Source organism: Rhinatrema bivittatum, chromosome 16 (genome assembly GCF_901001135.1).
Source record: "Rhinatrema bivittatum chromosome 16, aRhiBiv1.1, whole genome shotgun sequence".
In the NCBI taxonomy this organism is placed as follows: domain Eukaryota; kingdom Metazoa; phylum Chordata; class Amphibia; order Gymnophiona; family Rhinatrematidae; genus Rhinatrema; species Rhinatrema bivittatum.
Genome location: NC_042630.1, coordinates 60,153,496 through 60,178,248, shown reverse-complemented (window position 1 = coordinate 60,178,248; position 24,753 = coordinate 60,153,496).

Below are 24,753 nucleotides of genomic sequence, written 5' to 3'. Positions count from 1 at the left end.
CCTAAGTAAACGACAGTTTAAAATGGTTAACACACACCCAACCCCTAAAAGGGTCCCAGAAGGACAATTAGGACAGCCTAACACGTTACATACATTATATGTTAACAGTGATGATACATGTACGGCTGTCCAGCATGTAATTAATTTATTTCCATTTGATAAAGACCTTATTAAGAAAACAAATGACAAATGGGGTAAATACTCTGCTAAAGATTCCTTTCTTTCCTGGCCCATGGAAGGATCTTTGAAACTTAGTCATCTATTGCCATTGTTAAAATTCCTACAAGATAATAAAAAGAAAAATAGTCTAGAGAAACATCTGCATGTGTGGAATTTATTTTCAGTGACAGGTGACTTATATACAGCTGATAAAGAAATAAAAAAGAAAAATAAGGTTATAGGTGAAATAGGATCAAAATCCCTAAATCCGCCCCCATATGTGACTACATGTCCCCTGCTGGAAGACAGTAATCACGAAATTTTAATGCCCATACCAGCAGGCTATGGTCCGTTGAAAGGGCCTGTACAAAAGCCTAAACCCTTATATCCGGATTTGGAACAAGCAGCTAAATTTGAACGGGAAACTGCTGAGTTTTTCCCTGGAAACGATAATTTTAAAATTAAGGGATTAGTGCACCTGACACCTGCCAATGGCAAGGACTGTCAGCAATTACGGGCTGATGTGTTATCAGGTGCCCCCCAGAGTCCTTTATCAGGAATGGCTCGAAAAGAGGAAGGGTCATCCTTGTCACCAGAGATAATTAAAGAAAGGATTACAATGATTGAGGAAAGTTCATATGGGGCTCCATGGTGGACCACTGTTAAGACAGGATTAAGCAATGCAAATATAAACATTCCTTGCCACCCAGAAGGGCCAGTAAATGAAGCACAGCTTGCAGAAATAAGGGAATTAATCAGCAAATATTGTAAGGAGTCAGAAGATTTGGAATATATTCAGAAAGGTCTAGACATATGGTTAAAATGTATACAAGATTTAAACTCGCCACCCTTTAAGGGAATAAGAAACAAGAAAGATAATTTGGAACTTCCTATCTTCCTAAGAGATAATGGGCAACAGCCACCCACTGCAGCTTATAAACCATATACACCAGTAGATATTAGTACGATTATACAAAAATTGCCTAGTATACATAAAGGAGCAAGGCTCTGGCTCGAGGCAATAGATACTAATACGGCCGGAACACATTTAGCCATAGGAGATTTTAAGGCGCTATGTGCAGCTTGCGGCATTAGTTTACCGCAACTATCAGCAGTAAGTGCACGTCCACGACTTATAACTCATATTGCTGATGGACTTCCTTTTCAGGGACAGGACAGGATAGATTTGGTAAATGCTTTAAATGTCCTGTATCCTACCAGCATAGATTTTACAGCCATCACCGCAGCCAAGTGGGATGGCTTAACTGATTTTGCAATGCACTTGACAAAATGTATGGACATGTATAAGGCACAAACCGGGCAGGATGCTGATATACAGCCAAACATCCCTGTATTTTTACATTTATTCTATGCTACTTTGCCTGCAAATATGCAGACTAATTTGAATAATGTTGTGGCACTTTCAACAAAAACATGGCCAGAGGTGAGAAACACTTTAATGCATTTCGCCTCAGTGCATTGCAAAATGATAAGAACTTCTAATAAAGAGCAACAGAAAATGGCTAGCAAATTAATGACATTACAGATAGCGGACTTAGAGGAGAAAAAGAATATGAAAACACAAAGAAATCAGGCTACAGTAAACCTACAAGGCAGTGATATACAGGATTGTTATGTGATACAGGGTCCACCGCGTACCCCGTATGAAGGAATATATCAGGGAGCATATCCCTCCTATATCCCCCGAGGTCGAGGGATGAGAAGGGGAAGGGGAGGAAGAGGTTTTGCACAAGGGATAATGAATAGACCGTCCCCTGATAGAAGAGCTCATGTGCAGTGTTGGAATTGCCAGTCATTTGGACACTATGCAACTGAATGCAGGCGATCAGGAGTCCCTGATCACACACAACAAACATTTTTACAGACACCGCCGCCGCTTAACCAAACATTGCAGACACTGCCGCCGTTATCTGCACCAGATCAGTTACAGGCTGACCAACAGCCCTCACAATTCCCTGTGTGGGGCCAAGGTAATTATTGACAGACTGCGGGGAATGAAGGAATCATGCAGGGAGATACTGTGTTTTTACAGAATTCAGAGCCGTTTGTGCAATTATTAGTAGGTCCTCAGCAGGTTCCAATGCAATTTTTGATTGATACAGGCGCTACATCATCTGTTATTTGTGTTAAACCAAGCGCTGTAAAAAGATCCATTGAAACAAATATCACTATTGGCTTTGATGGCAAGCCCAGTAAAAAACATTTAACTGAATTAACCCCAGTAGTAATTGACACTACACAAGGTAAAAGAGAAGCTTCAGTTAAATTCTTAATTGCTGAACATTGCCCTGTAAATTTACTAGGACGAGACTTACTTACTCAATTTGGATTAACTCTCACCTTTAAAATCCCAGCATCTAAAAGCCTCCTTTCATTACTCACTTCAATAGGAAGTGAGGAGGAGAATGAAATCCCGGATGAATGGAAATGGGATCAACTACCTTTAGATTTATGGAGCACAGAAGAGGCTCCTTATGGTAGAGCAAAAACAGCTCCGGCTTATCGAATTAAAACAGTACCATATGAGCTGGGACCAAATGTGAGCCCTTATCCAGTAAAAGAAAAGTTAATGGAACCTACTATGAAACATATTGCTAGATTGTTAAAACATGGTATTATTGAAGAATCACAGTCACCCTATAATACTCCTTTATTCCCTGTTCCAAAAGGAGAAAATGATGTCAGAATTGTTCATGATTTACGTGCATTGAATGATATAGTGATTCCACAATATCCAGTTTGTGCTAATCCTCTGACATTATTACAAACACAGCCCATATATAAGTTCAACTCTGTCATTGATTTATCTAATGCATTCTTTGCAATTCCTCTACATACTGCTTCTCGTGATCTAACATCTTTTGTATTAGGCACAAAAGCTTATCGGTGGGCACGCATGCCCCAAGGTTTTACGGATAGCCCGACTGTATTTTCAAAACAATTGAACAAGGATCTAGAGCAGTTCAGAAGTATTTTACCTAAATCAGTATCTTTATTTACATATGTTGATGACATATTGCTTTCTGCTGAAACTAAAATAGAATGTTGTGAATGGACATTTAAATTATTACAAAGGCTTGGTGAGGCAGGATATAAATGTAATCAACAGAAATGTGTATTAGCTAAGACTCAAGTAAATTTTCTAGGTCAAATAATATCCTCAGCTACTAAACACATAACAAAGGACCTATTGTTAGAACTACAGAAACAGGAGTTTCCCCAGAATTTAAAGCAATTACAAGGTTTATTGGGAACTTTTAATTACTGTCGACAATGGATACCAAGTTATTCAGCGCGCATTTCTCCTCTACTGAGGCACTTACAGGTACCGGCTGGTACTGGTTCTAATGCGCAAATAAAATTGACTGAAGATGACGAAATGGTAATACAAGATGTATTACAGACTTTACTACAGGCTGAACCCTTAGGTACTGTAGACCCCAGGCTGAAAGTGCATATATGGGTCCGAGACATGGGAAACACATGGGCTGCTTTTGTAAATCAAGAAGATACACCGAAACAAGCAGTGGCATTTCTATCTGGATCCTATAGTCCAGTGGAAATGGCTCTACCTGAAATTCCAAAGTTATTAACTGCTATTGTCGCCGCTATTGGTAAATGGCGAGCTATGATGCCATATAGCTCGTTAATTTTACACTGCGCTCATTCAATACATCATTTGCTAACGACTAGTCAGGCTGCATTGACAGCAACCAGATTTGGTAAATATCAAACAATATTGACTGGCCAAGATATAGTAACAGCACCTCTCACGAAAGCTCAGAATAAGTTATTAGATTGTTTTTTTCCTAGTAATGTACAGAGACAAATTGAAAGAAAAGACATCCCGGACCTTTTACTGACCCAGTTTGATCCCCTTGACAAGGGACTAATATGGTTTACAGATGGGGCACAGAAAGACCAGCAAGCGGCGTTTGCAGCATTAAGTGTTACACCCAGTTTAGATATTATTACCAAAATACAGTATCAAACAGGGAAAGGTGTAACAGCACAAGAAGCTGAACTCCTTGCTGTAATAGCAGCTTTGAAATCTTCAGGAATGAAAGAGCACTGCACGATCTATACTGATAGTTCATATGTAGTTAGTTCTCTACAATACCATTTATTGAAATGGAAAAGAAGGGGAATGATTACTGCAACGGGTCAGCCCTTACAACATATCAACAACTGGAAACAAATACTGAACTTATTATCAAAAAGGGAAGGGGTTGGTTCTAAAACTGCTATAGTATGGACGCCAGCACATACTGGACACATGAGCTTTGAGGCACAGGGAAATGACCTAGCAGATAAAGCTGCTACAGAAGTGCTTACCGTGAAACTAATGACTATGCAAACACGGTTTAGCTCAGAATTAATGCATACTCCATATCCCATGCCACTTGACATATTCCATGAACAACCTAGTGGTGAGGAATTACAGAAATGGGTGACAATTGGATGTTATCAAAAAGGGAAAGAATGGCTCCACCCTAATGGAAAAAAATGTTTGACAACATCAGAAGTGTTGCGATACTTCTTTGCATGGCATGCAACCATGCATCTGTCTGCCACTGCACTATTAGCAGGCATACAAAGTAATCATTGGAACCAGAATCTTTATGCTTTAGCTGTACAGATAATTCATAACTGTTTAGTCTGTTCTACTCATATAGCTCGTCGAGGCCCAGCTGTGAGTCCTGGTAACTTGCCTATCCCCCAGGGACCAGGTTTGGAATGGCACATTGATTACACTGATATGATTGAAGCAGTTAAAGGAAAACGGTATGTATTGGTATGGGTGGATAGCTTTTCACATTGGATAGAAGCTTTCCCATGTACAAAAGAAACAGCTCATGTAGTTATTGATACCTTTTTACATAGAATTTTACCAGCCCATGGATGTCCGATCAAAATTGTATCTGATAATGGGACACACTTTAATAATCAAATTATGAATGAATTACAAGAGATCTGTAATATTATCCATCGACGTGTGTCAGTCTATAAGCCAACCTCGAATGGTTTGGTAGAACGATATAACGGAATATTGAAAACCAAATTGAGGGTATTGCTAGCAGCATTAAATAAAAACAAAACAAACAAATTATATACCTGGTTGGATGTATTACCATTGGCCTTAATGAATATACGGAATACGCCAGGTACAATCCATGAGATTACTCCATTTCAATTACAGACAGGACGGATTATGAATCCGGTGAGAATAAGACAAACTGATACTCAAGTAGAGTATTGGAAAAAAGTTCAGCCCCTAGTAGCCATGGCAGCAGATCTAATACAGACTGAATCGAAAAAGGTTCCTAAACAATCTTTTTGCGCTTCCTTTTCAGTAGGTGATCAAGTACTACGAAAGAATTACACCCACAAGACTTGGAAGGATCCGATATACGTTGGACCTTTCACTATCACAGACCTCAGCCATACTGCTGCTAAACTATCTGAACATTCCACTTGGGTACATTTGTCGGATATACGGACATTTAATCCGATACTATAATTGGACTGTTGCATTATTTTTTTTCTCTGAAGTAGACTGACGACTGAAGGAAATGAAAATGTTATGTTTACTAACCTGTTTATATGTACTAACGTATACATGGCCACTTGTTACTTCTTTCCCTCTCCAACAGGCCCCTGTTTCAGGATTAACAAATTTGTGGGTACAGACAATACATGAATTAGTAAAGGCTCTTCCAGCAGATATTACGGATTGTATCGTCTGCACTCCACATCAAAAAGCCCATTCACATGTCCCAGCCATTTCCTTTCCAGTTCCATTACACCATATTTTAGGATTTAAAGATAATGGACAACACAATATGACCATAGATCCATTAGCAGGACAAACATGGACACAATATTTGGGTAATGCCAAACCTCCCCCACTTACAGCCGATTTACCAAAAAATGGTTTTCTTTGCCTTAGTAATATTACTTCCCCGAACCCTATTCCTTGCAACTATACTTACTCCACATACAATACAACATGGATTATTCGTAAGGGAACCATCTTACCCAGCACCCCTTTCACTGACATTGTAATAAGCTGTAATTGCACATTTTCACATATTACTGCATCTCCTCCACCAGGTTGCCTCCCATGTATAGCAAATCTGTCCAAGATTGTACATGTAGCCACCGACACCCAATACATACGCACTTTCAATTCCACATACACTGTCTGTCCACGTCTGTGTGACCTCTTCAACATAGCAGACAATAACTGTTCATCTGAAAATGACTTATCTTTGGTTCCTTGTAGTGTATTAGGAAAATATAAATCTCCTTTTGTTTATGGCCCTTATGACAATAGCAATGATACCGTAATACAAAACTTTGCAAATCTTTATGTTGGACATTATTGGTTGTGTGATGGAATAGTCTTCCTCAAACTCCCTGCATACTATGAATTTTGTGTGTTAGTTACATTTAACTATTTTTCTCGAATTATTCCATTAAATCACCCTATGCATACCCGCTCCCGAAGGAGTGTTCCCTCAGCTGTCCCTGAAGATCAAGCAATCCAACTCTCGTTGGATTATATTAACTCCACCTACTCTTTAACTAAAACTAGATTAGATGCATTAAGCTATACCTCATGGTTACCATTTGCCCAACCTGCAGTTGCAGCTGAATTGGGAATGGCCATTCGGCGACTACAATCTGTCCTCCATGTAGTCACGCATGAATTAGAGATTGCCCTTAAAGCCCTTCAAGACACGGTAGATGAATTAACTACGGTTTCTACATATAATCGACACGGTCTGGACTATATATTGGCTGCCCAAGGCGGATTGTGTACAGTACTTAATAGCTCTGAATGTTGTACAGTAGTGGTCAATCGCTCTCATATAGTTTACAACGCAATGCAAAAGATACAAGAACTGGCTAGACTTCAAGTTAGCAATTTTAAGGGAGGAATCTCAGTAACTTGGTGGGATTCCATAACTTCCTGGTTTGCTAACTTATCTAGTCATTTGAAGGGGATAGTAGGAGTTTTGTTCGGATTACTAGTTTTAGGCATAATATTATGTTTTTGTATTCCATGTATTTGTTCAGTATTACAATATTGTCGACCAAAGATGCCAACACCAAAACCAGTAACCAATATGATAGCGTATAGCAATATAAACTTGAGGACTACTAGAATGATCCAAACCACAATCAGTACAGATGATAGCTGGGAAACGGAAAGTGAGAGCAGTTAAAAGGGAGGTCCTAGGGAGGTGTCCACAGATACAAAGAAGAAAACCCTAGTCTCTATGCTGTTCCCCTGTGTGAAGAATGAAGACACCTAATGTGAGCCAGAGTCAATCTGGCTCAAGGGAGGATTGTAGAACATGCTGATGGAAAAAAATACCAGAGGCCTCAAAATGAATTAAGGCTCTGAAGAAAGAAGAAGAAGCTATGGTGAACTATGGCCTAGTTTTGCAAAGCAACATATGAACTATGGCCTAGTTTTGCAAAGTAACACACACATTAGCAGAATCCAGGTGAAACGTCAACAAGTGAGTCACAGGATGAGCATGAGATAACAAGATAACAGATCTGAGAAAGGGTATCTGTGAAGAAAGTTTGTGCATATGAAGTAAGATAAGATCAAACGGGAACAAAGAGTAGCTGCATTTAGCAGCAAGGTTAACTGAAATCTTGTGGTTTGGAACAAATAGTAGTTATCAATTAGCTTACAGAAAATGTATATAAAAGAGCTTGCAAAAAGAAAAAAAACAAGCAAAAGTTCCAGACCTCGATGTGCTATGTACATGTTGTAAGTATACCTTTGCTTCCTAAGTATACCTTTGCTTATACTCAGTATAATAAATATATTATTGTGTGATTTAAGACTTGGTCAGAGTTGTTTATTTACAAACACTCCTCACCAGATTTAAAGGGACCTGATTCCTTTAAATACTTCCAGCTATCTTCAATGAGCCAGAGCAGAGGAAGTATAAAAGGAGGCTTTCTCAGCTCATTCCTTGACTTGGCAACTTTTGGGTTAGTCAGGTCTGCTTGCTTCGGTGAGTCTTCTCGTACTTTGGATCCTTGTTCCTGGTTCCTGTCTCATCTCAGTGTTCCTGGTTCCTGACTTCGGATTAGCAAGCGGTGATTCCTGGTGTGTGACCTCGGACTGGCAAGCGGTGATTCCTGGTGTGTGACCTCGGACTGGTAAGCGACGAATCCTCTGGCACTTGACCTTGGACTTCTTCTGGACCACCATCTCCAAGGGCCCACCTAAGTCCCAGCGGCCCGGGTCCCTACAGGCTCCTCCTGGGGGGACCGCGGGCTTCCAGGGGTGAAGCTCCAGTTAGCCCTTGCGCCGAACTCTCGTCTCCTTGACCTCTCAAAGGTCCACCTAAGTCCCAGCGGTCCGGGTTCATATGGGCTCCTCCTTCCAGTGGCGAAGACACAGTTCCACTCCTCGACATCACGGCTTGTCTGCCTCCACAGTCACCTCAGTCTCCAGTGCCGAGGGTCAGCTGGTCACTTCTGTTCTGCCTCGCCATCCGACGGGAAAACCTACAGATACACTTCCCAAGGTATACTATCCTCTCGTTGGCCCAAGGGTTCACAGGCCTGAGCATAACAGAATGCCAAGTCCATGGACCCAGAAGAGGCATCTGCCCACCATGCCATTCCTGGAATGGCCTGGCATCTGATGGACCAGCAAAAGACCCTGGATGCCCTTGCCTCTGCAGTGGATGGCCTGAACCAGCGCTTCAAAGCATTGGGGCCCATGGTCCCCACTCTGCCGTCCCCACCTGTGGTCTCCGGTGGCCGTTCAGTAATCCGCCTGCCTACACCACCACGCTTCTCTGGGGAACCTCGGGCATGCAGGGGTTTCATAAACCAGTGCAACATGCACTTCCGCCTGCAGTCGGCCCATTTTCCCGATGACACTACTAAGACATCCTTTATTCTTGCTCTCCTCGAAGGGAAGGCCCTAGAGTGGGCTTCCCCCCTATGGGAATGGGACAATCCCTTTCTAAGCAACTTAAGAGACTTCTGGGAGCTCTTCCGGATAAACTTTGGGGATCCCACTCAGGAGGGTTCTGCTGGGCCTAAGTTGCTTCAGTTACGCCAAGGTTCATGGACATTGGCCAAATTTGCCATAGATTTCCGGACCCTTTCTTCGGAGCTCAGCTGGGGCCCCGACTGTTTGTGAACCATCTTCCTTCAGGGGCTTAGTCCCAGGATCAAGGACGAGCTCGCGGGCCGGGAACTACCTAGGTCCTTGGACACCCTTATTGATCTGGCCGGGCATATAGATCGGTGCCACCAAGAGTGCCGCCAAGAGGCCCAGATGAAACCTAAAGCCGCAACTCCTTCCAGGCGCCCCCAACGCTCGCCCTTTCCCAAGGCCAAGTCGGGAATCTCCCGACCACTGCTCAAAGAGCCCATGGAATTGGGCCATGGGAGACTTTCCAATCAAGAGCGCCGACGGTGAACGAAGGAAGGGCTCTGTTTTTATTGCGGTGCGGCAGGCCATCAAGTAGTCACCTGCCTGGCGCGACCGAGAAACTCCAGGGCCTAGGACCTGAAGGGGGTCTCTTCATGGGCCCAGCCTCACCTGCACCTCCACTAACGCTACCAGTGGCTCTAATGACTGCGGCCAGAGAATTCCACATGTTAGCCCTGGTAGACTCCGGCGCCGGCGGTAACTTTATTATTAAGAGTCTGGTGGAACATTTGAAGATGCCACAGGTCCGTGTTCCAGCTCCATTGGTTATCTCTTCAATCCAGGGTAAACCCCTCCCGGGATGTGTGACACACATTATGGAACCCGTCCAGTTGAGGGTTGGACTCCTTCATTGTGAGCGGTTACCCTTCCATATCCTGGAACATTCTATACATCTTGTCATCTTGGGCCTCCCCTGGCTCCAGGAACACGGTCTCCAGTTCGACTGGAAGACCTTGCAGCTATCCCACTGGGGGCCGAATTGTCAGGGCAATTGCCTCCAGTTAGTGTTTCCAGTCTCCTGCTCCATCGCTTTCACCAGTCTTCAGGGCCTGCCGGCCTCCTATGCCTTGTACGCAGATGTCTTCTCTAAGCAAAAGGTTGAGATACTTCCGCCTCAATGACCATTCGATTGTGCCATCAATATCCTCCCTGGCACTGAGCCCCTCAGGGGTACACCTATGCCCTTTCGCCTGCAGAGACACAGGCCATGACCCAGTACATCAAAGAAAACCTGGAGAGGGGCTTCATTCGGAAGTCAAGGTCCCCAGCTGGGGCTGGGTTCTTCTTTGTTGGGAAGAAGGACGGGACCCTCTGCCCTTGCATTGACTACCGGTGCCTGAATGCTATAACAGTCAAGGACCGCTACCCCTTGCTCCTCATCTCCGAGCTCTTCGATCGGCTGCAAGGTGCAAGGATCTTCACCAAGTTGGATCTCCGAGGGGCCTACAACCTGATCCGCATTAAGGAGGGTGACAAATGGAAGACGGCTTTCAACACCTGAGACGGCCATTATGAATATTTAGTGATGCCGTTCAGGATCTGCAATGCTCCAGCGGTGTTCGAGAACACTATGAATGAGATTTTCTGCAATCTCCTGTATCAGTGTGTGGTCATGTACTTGGACAACATTTTGAAATTCTCGGACTCCCTGATCACTCACCGTCAGCACGTCGTCCAAGTATTGCAACACCTCCGAGAACATAGACTGTATGCGAAACTTGAAAAATGGGTTTTAGAACAGGAGTCCCTTCCCTTCCTGGGGTACATCGTCTCCAGTGAGGGATTCCATATGAACCCCCAGAAGCTGAAAGCCATTCGGGAATGACCGCAGCCATCCGGACTAAAGGCACTTCAACGCTTCTTGGGTTTCACCAATTATTACCGATCATTCATACCTCATTATGCGTCCATCATTGCCCCAATGACAACCCTAACCCGGAAAGGCACGGATCCCAAGAACTGGCCTCCGGGAGTGGAGGTCGCCTTTCATCGCCTCAAGGAGGCATCCGGATCCACTGCGGCTGTTTGTTATCGAAGTGGACACATCCTCAGAAGGCGTAGGCATCGTTCTGAGCCAGACTTCAAAGAATCACAAGCTATGCCGGTGTGCCTTCCTCTCTCGGCAGTTCTCTCAGGCAGAGCGGAACTACACCATTGGTGACAAGGAGCTCCTAGCCATTAAAGTAGCCATAGAAGAATGGTGTCCTTGGCTAAAGGGGGCACAGCATCAGTTTACGGTCTACATGAACCATAAAAACCTTGAGTACCTGCATCGGGCGCAGCGACTCAACCCTCGGCAGGTGCGTTGGGTGTTATTTTTCACCTGTTTCAACTTTGTCCTATGCTAACAACCTGCCGGGAAGAATCTCAAGGCGGACACCTTGTCACAAGTCTTCGAGACTACCGAGAACCCTGATGACCCTCAGTTCATTATCGAGCCATCACGAGTCCTACTGGCAGCCACCACGACCATCCCTCCTGGAAAAACTCTGGTTCCGCCGCACCTGCGGAAGCAAGTCCTGCCATGGGCTCTTGACTCTCATTGCTCCGGTTATCCAGGACAATACTGGACGTTACAGACCCTTCGCCGATACTACTGGTGGCCTAAGGTCAAAAGGGATGTCTGGTCCTATGTAGAGACCTGCCAGTCCTGTGCTCATCACAAGAGTATTCCCGGTGCGACCCCAGGCTTACTTCAGCCCTTACCAGCTCCCTCAGAATCATGGACCCATCTTGCAACGGACTTCGTGGTCAACCTGCCATCGTCCAGTGGGAACACTGTCATATGGGTGGTCATTGGTTTAGAAAAATGGCACACTTTGTGCCTCTCCAGGGTTGCCGTCAGCACCACAGTTAGCCCAGCTGTTCATCCAGCATATTTTTAGGCTGCATGGCCTACCAAGGAGTATTCTCTTGGACCGAGGGCCTCAATTCACTGCCAGATTCTGGAGGGCCCTCTGCCAAAAGTTCGATGTCACTCTGGACCATACATCTGCTTACCACCCGCAGGCCAACGGTCTGGCGGAGAGAACAAACCAAACTTTGAAGCAGTTTCTTCGATTCTATATAATTGAGAAACAGGACGACTGGGCAAGTCTGCTGCCATTGGCAGAATTTGCACTCAATTCTCACCAGTCCATGGCTATCGGATCCTCGCCTTTCCAAATAGTCTATGGGAAGCAGCTGTGCCCACCGCTGCCAATTCCCATTTCAGTCACGTCTCCGGTAGCCCAGCTCTCTGCAGACGAGCTGTACCGCCTCTGGATTTCCACACGACGCACCTTGATCAAAGCCAGTCAGGTGGCAAAAAGGTATGCTGATCAGCGACGAAGACCATACCCGCCTTTAAGGCCGGGCCAAAAGGTATGGCTGACCACACAGTTCACCCGACTGAAGCTGCCATCAGCACGATTGGCCCCCCGATTTATTGGTCCATTTGCCATCATTCGAAAGGTTTGGGCGGTATCATGCCAGCTCCGTCTACCGCCTTCACACAAGATACACAACACGTTCCATGTTTCCCTCTTGAAGCCCCTGGTGTTAGCTTGGCCTTCCAGTATGCCTCCCACTCCCCAACCCATTGCTTCCGAGGACGACCTCATCTATCTAATACCGGAAGGTATTAGACGTACGGAAGCATAAAAAGAAATGGGAGTACCTGTTAGCCTGGGAGGGGTTCGGCCCCGAAGAGAACACCTGGGAGCTGCTGGCCAACATACTAGACCGAGGCTTGCATGAGCAATTCCACAGAGACCATCCGTCTAAACCTAGGCCTCCAGGGAGGCGCCCTAAAGAGGGGGGTACTGTTGTGTTCCACTCCCATGGCCGTCCGCTGGCACACCCCCCTACCTGACTGCGACAGCGACCTGCCGCCGAAAGCTTCTGGAGGAGAGCCGTGGTCTGGTGCCATTGTTCCCGTGTGGCGGTGTGGGCCCCCCGGGGTGACTGCTGGGCTGGGAGCTGTCCCTGTTCCTGCCACGCAGCATCAAACAGCTTCTCCTACATGGCCAGAATCCAAGATGGCCACCGCCATCTTAGGTGCGAGGCCGCGCCTCCTCACCAGATTTAAAGGGACCTGATCCTTTTAACTACTTCCAGCTGTCTTCAATGAGCCAGAGCAGAGGAAGTATAAAAGGAGGATTCCTTTGCTCATTCCTTGACTTGGCAACTTTTGGGTTAGTCAGGTCTGCTTGCTTCAGTAAGTCTTCTCGTACTTTGGATCCTTGTTCCTGTCTCATCTCAGTGTTCCTGGTTCCTGACTTCAGATTGGCAAGTGGTGATTCCTGGTCTGTGACTTCGGACTGGCAAGCGGTGATTCCTGGTGTGTGACCTCGGACTGATAAGCGACGATCCTCTGACACTTGACCTTGGACTTCTTCTGGACCACCATCTCCAAGGGCCCACCTAATTCCCAGCGGCCCAGATCCCTATGGGCTCCTCTGGGGGGAATGCGGGCTTCCAGGAGTGAAGCTCCAGTTAGCCCTTGTGCCGAACTCTCATTTTCTTGACCTCTCAAAGGTCCACCTAAGTCCCAGCGGCCCAGATCCCTATGGGCTCCTCTGGGGGGAACGCGGGCTTCAAGGAGTGAAGCTCCAGTTAGCCCTTGTGCCGAACTCTCGTTTTCTTGACCTCTCAAAGGTCCACCTAAGTCCCAGCGGTCCGGGTTCTTACGGGCTCCTCCTGGGGGGCCGCGGACTTCCAGTGGTGAAGACACAGTTCCAAGGTCAAGTGTCCAAGGTCAAGTGTCACGACTCTTTGTCTCCCTCCACAGTCACCTCAGTCTCTAGTGCCGAGGGTCAGCTGGTCACTTCTTCTGTTCCGCCTCGCCATCTGACAGGAGAACCTACGGATCCACTTCCCAAGGTATACCATCCTCCCGTTGGCCCAAGGGTTCACAAGCCTGAGCATAACATAGACCTTCAATAATGATAGCATGTGAATAATAAAAATCTAGAGATCAGAGCTTCCCTAAGGTAGGTCTTAGAAAGGTTACACCTGAAATAATAGCCACCCTAGGATAATTTAAAACAACTAAATTCTTACATTGTAACGTATTATAAATACAAAAACCCTTCTTTGACCTGATTCTAATGTTTATTTAATAAAGAGGTTAACTTGTGAACTACCCAAATGATATAGAAGAAAATATTTTCACAGATTTTGCATTGATTTAGATCAGAAGGCGGCACAATTCACTTGAATATCTGCACCTGATGATGAGGTACTCAATAAAATGATTTAGCTAGAAGAGATCATCCTTACTTCAGGGTTATATTTCTAACAAAGAATAAAATAAGAAGCCCATTTTTTATACAGCTTTTTTCAAATTGTAACAAAGCATGCATCATAATGAATGACATTGGTGCAGATTCTAGTGTAAAGTAAGGAAAGTTCTGATGCAAACACTTACCTTCTTAGTAAATGGTATCAGTCAGCAGCTTTAGTATGAAGAGCTGGATAAAGGATCACAAGTCCATTTGGGATGTGATCCCTGAACACATGGACCATCTGTTTTTTTCTTTTTGCTTAGTGATTCAATCTGTAAAGAAACCAGAGAGATTCTTGTCATTCAATTTGTACACCTAATTCCTTTACAGCTTGCTAAGTTTTAAGAAAATTAATGATAATCCACATATGAAATACTTTGATAGAATTTTTACATTTTTTTCGGTGACACCATGTAGGTGTTTTATATATTCTGTGATGCCTTTGGGAAGAGTTGGGACCAGCTGCACGTACTCCATCTAGTGACTGATACTTATTCAGTCACCAGTGTTGAAAGCCTGTGCTCTCATTCCAGTTTCCAGGGGATAAAGAGTGATGTTTTCCCAGGATATCTAACCACAATCCAGGAGCTAGAAAACTAAGCACAGGAAATTTAACTAAGATTTCCAGTCCTTGAACAGTTGAACCTGGCCTAAAAGGTGCAGTCAGTTTTTGAAGGGGTTCATCTGGGCTGTGGCTGTGGGTGCAACTCTCTGAAACTCTCCTTGTAGAGTTAACAGCTGAGAAATCTGATAGAACCTTTACGAAGGAATTGAAACTCTTGTGTTTTGTTTACTCATGTTTTTAGAACTGTATATAAAACATCAGTCAGAATTGGTTAATATTAGTCAGGCTGTACATGAGACTAAGGGCCTTATTTTCTAAAGGTATCGCACACGGTACCTTTTCGCATCGATACCAAAATGGGGGTGGAGTCGGCCCCGGAAGAGGAGGAGTCGGGGCGTCACCGGGGCCGACTCCACGAAGCCACCGCGGATGATGAAAAGGTAAAGCCCTTTTCGCGTCCGTGTTCGCGCCCAACAGCTATACCTCCTATGGTGGCGCTATTGGGTGCGAAACAAGCAGCGATCGCACCGCGAAGGTGGGATCGCTGCCGGCTAGCGCAGGCCCGCCCACCGTTTCGGCCCCCCGCCCCTCATTTCCTAAAGTATCGCAGGACTGCAATACTTTAGAAAAAGAGGTCCTAAATGCCTAAGCAGAGATTAAGAACCATTTTTACACTGCAGCTGAGTCCTGAATTTATTTGTTTCTGCCATGGAGTTTTTATTTGAAATGTTGTACTCTGTTGTATACTTTGTATGTTAATCTGTAAGAAGATAAGAACATAAGAAAATGCCATACTGGGTCAGACGAAGGGTCGATCAAGCCCAGCATCCTGTTTCCAACAGAGGCCAAACCAGGCCACAAGAACCTGGCAAGTACCCAAAAACTAAGTCTATTCCATGTTACCATTGCTAATGGCAGTGGCTATTTTCTAAGTGAACTTAATAGCAGGTAATGGACTTCTCCTCCAAGAACTTATCCAATCCTTTTTTAAACACAGCTATACTAACTGCACCAACCACATCCTCTGGCAAGAAATTCCAGAGTTTAATTGTGCGTTGAGTAAAAAAGAACTTTCTCCGATTAGTTTTAAATGTGCCCCATGCTAACTTCATGGAGTGCCCCCTAGTCTTTCTATTAACCGAAAGAGTAAATAACCGATTCACATCTACCCATTCTAGACCGTTCATGATTTTAAACACCTCTATCATATCCCCCCTCAGTCATCTCTTCTCCAAGCTGAAAAGTCCTAACTTCTTTAGTCTTTCCTCATAGGGGAGCTGTTCCATCCCCTTTATCATTTTTGTAGCCCTTCTCTGTACCTTCTCCATCGCAATTATATCTTTTTTGAGATGCAGCGACCAGAATTGTACATGATATTCAAGGTGCTGTCTCACCATGGAGTGATACAGAGACATTATGACATTTTCTGTTTTATTCACCATTCCCTTTTTAATAATTCCCAACATTCTGTTTGCTTTTTTGACTGCTGCAGCACACTGCACCGACGATTTCAATGTGTTATCCACTATGACGCCTAGGTCTCTTTCTTGGTTAGTAGCACCTAATATGGAACCTAACATTGTGTAACAATAGCATGGGTTATTTTTCCAAATATGCATCACCTTGCACTTATCCACATTAAATTTCATCTGTCATTTTGATGCCCAATTTTCCAGTCTCACAAGGTCTTCCTGCAATTTATTACAATCTGCTTGTGATTTAACTTCTCTGAACAATTTTGTAACATCTGCAAATTTGATTATCTCACTTGTATTTCTTTCCAGATCATTTATAAATATATTGAAAAGTAAGGGTCCCAATACAGATCCCTGAGGCTCTCCACTGCCCACTCCCTCCCACTGAGAAAATTGTCCATTTAATCCTACTCTCTGTTTCCTGTCTTTTAGCCAGTTTGCAATCCACCAAAGGACATTGCCACCTATCCCATTACTTTTTACTTTTCCTAGAAGCCTCTCATGAGGAAATTTGTCAAACGCCTTCTGAAAATCCAAGTATACTACATCTATGGGTTCACCTTTATCCACATGTTTATTAACTCTTTCAAAAAAGTGAAGCAGATTTGTGAGGCATGACTTGCCTTGGGTAAAGCCATTCTAACTTTGTTCCATTAAACCATGTCTTTCTATATGTTCTGTGATTTTGATGTTTAGAACACTTTCCACTATTTTTCCTGGCACTGAAATCAGGCTAATTGGTCTGTAGTTTCCCGGGTCGCCCCTGGAGCCCTTTTTAAATATTGGGGTTACATTAGCTATCCTCTAGTCTTCAGGTACAATGGATGATTTTAATGATAGTTTACACATTTTTACTAATAGGTCTGAAATTTCATTTTTTAGTTCCTTCAGAACTCTGGGGTGTATACCATCCGGTCCAGGTGATTTATTACTCTTCAGTTTGTCAATGAGGTCTACCACATCTTTTAGATTCACCGTGATTTGATTCAGTACATCTGAATCATTACCCATGAAAACCTTCTCCAGTACTGCTACCTCCCCAACATCCTCTTCAGTAAACACTGAAGCAAAGAAATCATTTAATCTTTCCACAATGGCCTTATCTTCTCTAAGTGCCCCTTTAACCCCTCGATTATCTAACGGTCCAAATGACTCCCTCACAGGCTTTCTGCTTCGGATATATTTAAAAATGTTTTTACTGTGAGTTTTTGCCTCTACGGACAACTTATTTTCAAATTTTCTCTTAGCCTGTCTTATCAATGTCTTACATTTAACTTGCCATCATTTATGCATTATCCTATTTTCTTCTGTTGGATCCTTCTTCCAATTTTTGAATAAAGATCTTTTGGCTAAGATAGCTTCTTTCACCTCCCCTTTTAACCATGCCGGTAATCGTTTTGCCTTCTTTCCACCTTTCTTAATGTGTGGAATACCCCTGGACTGTGCTTCTAGAATGGTATTTTTTAACAATGGCCACACCTCTTGCACACTTTTTACTTTTGTAGCTGCTCCTACATGTGTAAATCCCTGGCCTTATGCACGCCGGGCCTTACACACACCGGGCCAATTTTCAAATGGCCCAGCCACGCCTGTAAACCCCCAGGATGCGTGTAAGTCCATGGGTAAACAAAAGGGACAGTCTTGGGGGGGGGGGGGGGAGGGCCGGGGCTGATCTCTAACCCCCTTGCACATGCTGTTTTAAAATTGCGTGTCCATGTTTGCGTGTGCACAATGTTTTAAAATCTACCCCTTAGTGCATTCTCTTATCTGACTTCAATTTTGTGGTGATTTATAAACTATCAAATCCCATGATAAGTTTCATGGACATTAATGCAATTGTTCTGCTTTCCATTTTCAGGATCGGACTTCTCTTAGTGGTCAACCAGTTGTGTGCAGAGCATTTTTGTATATGCATGCTGCAAATACTCTTTTCTTAGAAGAGGCTATTAGATAAAATGGTTTAAAATGATTTTTGCTTTTTTTTTTACAATCTGCCTGTGCTAATCTTTTATCTGGCCACATGAAGAGTGAGACGAGCTAAAAATGCAGAAGTCTGCCTGAACTGTCTCTCTCAGAAAGTTAATCATACTCTGCTGAGTTCACCCAAGTCAAGACATAGGGAATTATCTATCAAACAGGGAAATGTTCAGCAACCTCACTCATTCCTATATACTCATGCTCTGTGATCACAGTGACAATCACTCACCTTCCAAAAGCATACTCAGTCTCTCACCAAGGGGCAGATTTTCAACGGGGTATGCGCGTAAGATACGTGCATACCCCCAAAAAACCTGCCCCGAGCTCCCCCTGCGCACGCCGAGCCTATGTTGCATAGGCTGCTGGTGCACGCAAAGCCCCGGGACGCGCGTGAGTCCCGGGGATTTCCTGGGGGCATGTCGGGGGCATGTCTCTGCTGGCGCCACATCGGAGGCAGCCGGCCCAGCGCGCGCAAGTTACACTTGCCTCAGGCAGGTGTAACTTTTGGAATAAAAGTAGGGGGGGGAATTAGTTAGGGCCAAGGGGTGGGTTAGGTAGGGGAAGGGAGGGGAAGGTGGGGGGGGGGAGGCGGAAGAAAAGTTCCCTCCGAGGCCGTTCCGAGGGAGGGAAAGGAGGAAACAAAGGGAATGGAGGGAATGGAGGCAGGCTACACAGCTCGGCGCGTGCAGGCTGCCAATTTTGCGCAGCCTTGCGCACGCCGACCCCAAAAGATACGCTTGGCTACGCGCGTATCTATTAAAATCCGGCATACTTTTGTTTGCGCCAGTCACGCGAACAAAAGTATGCGAGGGCGTACTTTTTTAAAATCTGCCCCCCACTGTTTCCTTACTCATATTCACGTCAGATATCACACACTCAATCCTGCTCACTTACTCTTACCAAACTCATTCTATCCTCTTCAGTATATACACAATTATGCTTATCTACACAGCACACACTCAGTAACCCCATAGTACGCGTTGATGGATGCTTTATCATCCAACACACTGTCACTCATACTCATTCATCCAGAACTCAATGAATCAAACACGTTCTCATTTATACATCTAGCATATTCTGAATCATGCTTACATTCCAAGAACATTAACTTTACTGAGATAAAACTCCCCTTTGTATCCATGAGTTCAATTTTTTTTTCCAACTATAGTAAGTACCTTTCTCTCATTATTTATTTTATTTATATACCGACATTCAATCAATCGAGATATCACATCAGTTTACATTCAGGTACTGTAGGTATTTCTCTATCCCCAGAGGGCTTACAATCTAAGTTTTTGTACCTGAGGTAATGGAGGGTAAAGTGACTTGCCCAAGGTCACAAAGAGCGACAGCAGGACTTGTGATTCATAGCCCACTGCTCTAACCACTAGGCTATTCCTCCTCCCTCTCATTAATCATAATTGCAAAATTTGATTGAACTATGTACGTGGGAGGTAATTTCAAAAGAATTATGTGGGTGTTGCATGCATAACATTAGCATATATGCATGCAGGAAGCATGGACACATGTATATGCTATTTTATAAATTTCATGTTTATGCACATCAATGTTAATGAAATAAGGGGGCATTATAGTGGCGTTCTAGGGTGGTATTCAGAAGTATGCATAAAGGTTGCTGCTTTGTCAGTAGCATATACTCACATTACTATTCTCTATACAATTATACAACTGCTAATTGACTTGCACAATTGAAATCAGACTTGCCTTTTGTTGGTAGTTTTTGAATGGTAGGTCTGGGTGAACTTGTGGGGGTTCAGAGTGAAGGGCTGGAGAGTTTAGGTGAACTGGTGGAGGTCTGGGAGAATTGGTAGAGGAATTGTTGAACTGGTGATTTTAAATTCTCACAAGTATGTAGAATCTGAAGCAAAGTAAATGCATTCCAATGTGACCTTAAAGCATGATTATTTCAAAATGCCTATAATCTAACTTAAAATCACCTGAGCACAGAGCATGCACCCTCAAGGACAATGACATTAAGAACCAGTCCTCTAATCTAAATACCTTATCCCAAATACATGTCAGGTTTTAATGTGTATGTTGTTTGACCTCATTAAGTCATTGTAATTGTCAATGTATATTATGTACATCATGTTGTAAACTGTTGTGATCTTTATTTGGAACAACAGTACATAAAATGGCTAAATAAATAAATACATAAATAAACATTATAAAACACCTGCATCCATGTTTAATCCTGGATTCTTATGAATTAATTGTTACAATTCTTATGCACATAAAATACACGGATTTTTGTAATATTGGTAGAAAAATTATGCATAGCCCTGCATTATAAATATATATGCATACGGAAACATAAGTATACACTTTCTGGACAGAAATTAATGCTATTTTATAAACTATATATCACCCATCATTCAATTTACAAAATACTAACATTTAAAGTAGCTGGAAATCACAAATAAAATAATTTCGAATAACAGCCAAAAGATTATGCTTGAAACTAGTTCTAAGATGTTAAATCATTCTAAACAAATAACACAAAACTCATTCAAAGAAATTACGAAGAAAACATTTTGATGAGTCACACTCAAAAATGGAAAACTCAGAAAAATGCAGAACTTGGGCAAAGCCATTTAATGAGAAATCAGTTTTTAAAATTGATTATTTTTCATGCAATATTTTATGACATATGTACAAAATTCACATTTTTAAACATATTCAGATTCTGGGTTATTCCGGTCAGTGTATATCAGGTTCTCACTCCCCATCAAGTACTTGTACCTCAGATGTCTACAATCCAAATACATGATTCTACCCTTTGTTGCATTAAATGTTAATTGTTGAGCATTCGACCAGTGTTTACATTTATAAGATCATACCACATTCTACTCTCTTGGAAATGTGCATTTTGTACCAGATTTTAGTGACACCCACAAAGAGACAAAGGATGGCTACTAAAGTGGCCAATGATCTTGTTCTAAACCATAATGAGAAAGACTACAAGATTTAAACATGTATACCCTAGAAGAAAGGTGAGATAGAGGAGATATGATAGAAATTTAAATATTTCAAAGGTTTCCAAGCACATGAGGTGAGCCTCTTTCAACGGAAAGGAGATTCTAGAATGGGGGGTCATTGGGTGAGGTTGAAAGGGAGTAGAAGGAGTAATCTGAGGAACTATTTCTTTCAGAGAGACTGGTGGAGGTATGTGGAACAGTCTCCCAGTTGAAGTGGTAGAGACAAAATTGAATTCAAGAAACCATGGGATAAATACAGAGGGGTAGATTTTCAAAGGGGTACACACGTAGGATACACGTGTACCCCCCGAAAACCTACCCCAACCCCCCCTGCGCATGCCGAGCCTATTTTGCATAGGCTCAGCAGCGCGCGCAAGCCCCGGGACGCACGTAAGTCCCGGGGTTTGCATGGAGAGGCGTGCCGGAGGCGTGGCGGGGGCGTGGCGGTCATGATGCGGCATTTCGGGGGCATGACGCGGGTGACGCGACATTTCTGGGGCAGCGCTGGGGGCGTGGTTTCGGCCCGGGGGTGTTTTGGGAGCGTGGCCGCGCCCTCTGGAACAGCCCCCGGGTCGGGTGATGGCACGCCAGCAGCTCATTGGTGTGCGCAGATTTACGTCTGCCTCTGGCAGGCGTAAATCTGCCGATAAAAGTAGGGGGGGTTTAGATAGGGCCGGGGGTGTGGGTTAGGTAGGGGAAGGGAGGAGAAGGTGAGGGAGGGCGAAAGAAAGTTCCCTCCGAGGCCGCTCCGATTTCGGAGCGGCCTCAGAAGGAACAGAGGCAGGCTGCATGGCTCGGCGCGTGCAAGCTACCCAAAATCAGCAGCCTTGCGCGCGCCGATCCCGGATTTTAATGGATATGTGCGGCTACGCGGGTATCTATTGAAATCCTGCGTACTCTTGTTTGCGCCTGGTGCGCGAACAAAAGTACGCGCTCGCACAACATTATAAAATCTACCCCAACGGGTCTCTAAGGAAGTGACAAGAATTATACCACTAAATTAATTGGGCAGGTTAGATGGCTCATATGGTCTTTTCTGCCATCATGTTTCTATGTTTCTAACTCCTCTACAGTATTACTCAGGATGCACTCCACTAAATACCTTTAGTTTTCAGAATAAATTCCATTACCACTACCCTCTGTCTTCTATCATACAACCAGTTTTTAGTCCACCCCTGGGGACCCATATCCAGGCTGCTAAGTTTATTTATGAACCTCTTGTGTATGACAGTATCAAAAGTTTTGCTGAAATAAAAACAAACCATGTCCAGTTCATGACATTGATCTAACTCTGTAGTCATCCAAGAACTTAATCAGATGCATTTGACATGATTTCCCTCTGATAAAACCATGTGGCCTCAGATCTTGCAACACCCTTGATTCAAGATACACAACTACCCTTTCCTTCTGTAAATTATTTATTGTCTTTGCTATTAGTGTCTGCAATCTGAGTTATTAATTTCCTTTAATTCTGTTGCAGAATAAACTTTTCTTATTTAGGAATGAATTATTTTATGTTTTTTTAAACAATTACATTTTGAATTTATGATTCTAGATTTTGATCACAGTAGAAATTAAAATCAGATTGCTTGGTTATGATATGTGTTTTACTCTACATGCATCTCCAAATACAAATTCAATTGAAATTATGCCTCTTTTAGGTCCATACATTATATATAATTTATTTATTTATTTATTCGTTTTTATATACCGTCATTCGGTTTAGCCATCACAACGGTTTACAGAATCAAAACAACAATCAGATAAATTGTACATAATTGCAAAAGAAGAAAATAATAACAATAGTGAAATGATAGGTAGAGGAGTATGGTGAGGTGAAAGAGGGGGAGAAGGGAAAGATGTAAAAAGGAAAGTAACAAAAATAGTATTAATTCATCTTAAAGGAGGGCTTCATATTAAATTTCTGAAATTGTAATACTTAAGGTTGATGCCAGTTGTAGTTACTGTTTTTTTCTTGTTTGGATTTGAATGGTTGAATTCATTGTAGATGGATTGTTGTTAAGGATGATCATTGATATAGACTGTCTGGAAGAGGACAGTTTTTAGGTTCTTCTTGAACTTTTTGATGTTAGATTGAGTTCTTAAATATGGCAGTAGAGAGTTCCATTTTTGGGGGGAAGCAATGGAGAATGCTCTGTTTCTAGTAGTTGATAGTCATGCATCTTTAATGGGAGGAATTTTTAGACAAGAAGTATTGTTAGATCGAAGATTTGTTCTGGTAATTTTGGAGTGATTTTTAAACCAGTATGTTTATGATGATCAGCATGTATTAATTTGTGAGTGATGAACAGGATCTTATAATCTATTCGAGATTTAATAGGAAGCCAATGAAGCGACATTAGTATTGGGGTGATGTGAACATATTATTTTGTTCCTGTTAAAATTCTAGCTGCTGAATTCTGAAGAATCTGCAGAGGTTTGATGCTTGTTGATGGAAGGCCAATCATAAGAGAATTACAATAGTCTATTGTTGAGAATTACAATAGTCTATTGTTGAGAAAATAAGTTGCAAGACGGTTCTGAAGTCCATTGAATTTAAAAAAGGTTTTTAACATCTGAGAACTAGGAGCTTATCCTTCTTTGATTTTAGTTGTTATGTGTATATTGTAGTATAGGTTCCTATCCATGATAATTCAAAGATTTCTGGAGTGATTGACAGGGGAAATAAAGTTGATTTGATTGTTAGTGGTGAATTGAGGTGGTGGAATTAAGTTGGGTTTTTTGTTCATGATAATTAATTCAGTTTTATCAATATTGATTATTAGTTTTAAATTTGAAAGGAGTTGTTTTAGTGCATCAAGAATCATGGAAGTATCTTTGTATGTTTCATCAATGGATTTTTTTTATAGGAATAAGAAGTTGTATATCATCTGCATAGAGGTAGTATGTTATTTGAAGATCATCTAGTAGTTGGCAGATTGGTAAAAGGTAAATATTAAAGAGAGTGGCAGATAATGCAGATCCTTGTGGTACTCCAGTTTTGAGGTCAATTTTCTTTGATACGTTATTATTGAATGAGACTTGGTAGCTCCTGTTGTTAAAAAATGATGTGAATCATTGTAGAGTATTGCCAGCTAGACCAATTTCTGATAATCGATCTAGAAGTATTTGATGATTTATAGTATCGAATGCTGCAGAGAGGTCAAGTAATACAAGTAATTATTGTTTTTCATTGTCAAAACCTCTTAATATGTTAACATTTATTTTATTTATTTATTTAACTCTTTTTTATACCAACCTTCATGATAAAAAACATATCAAATCGGATTACACAGAACGGGGGGGG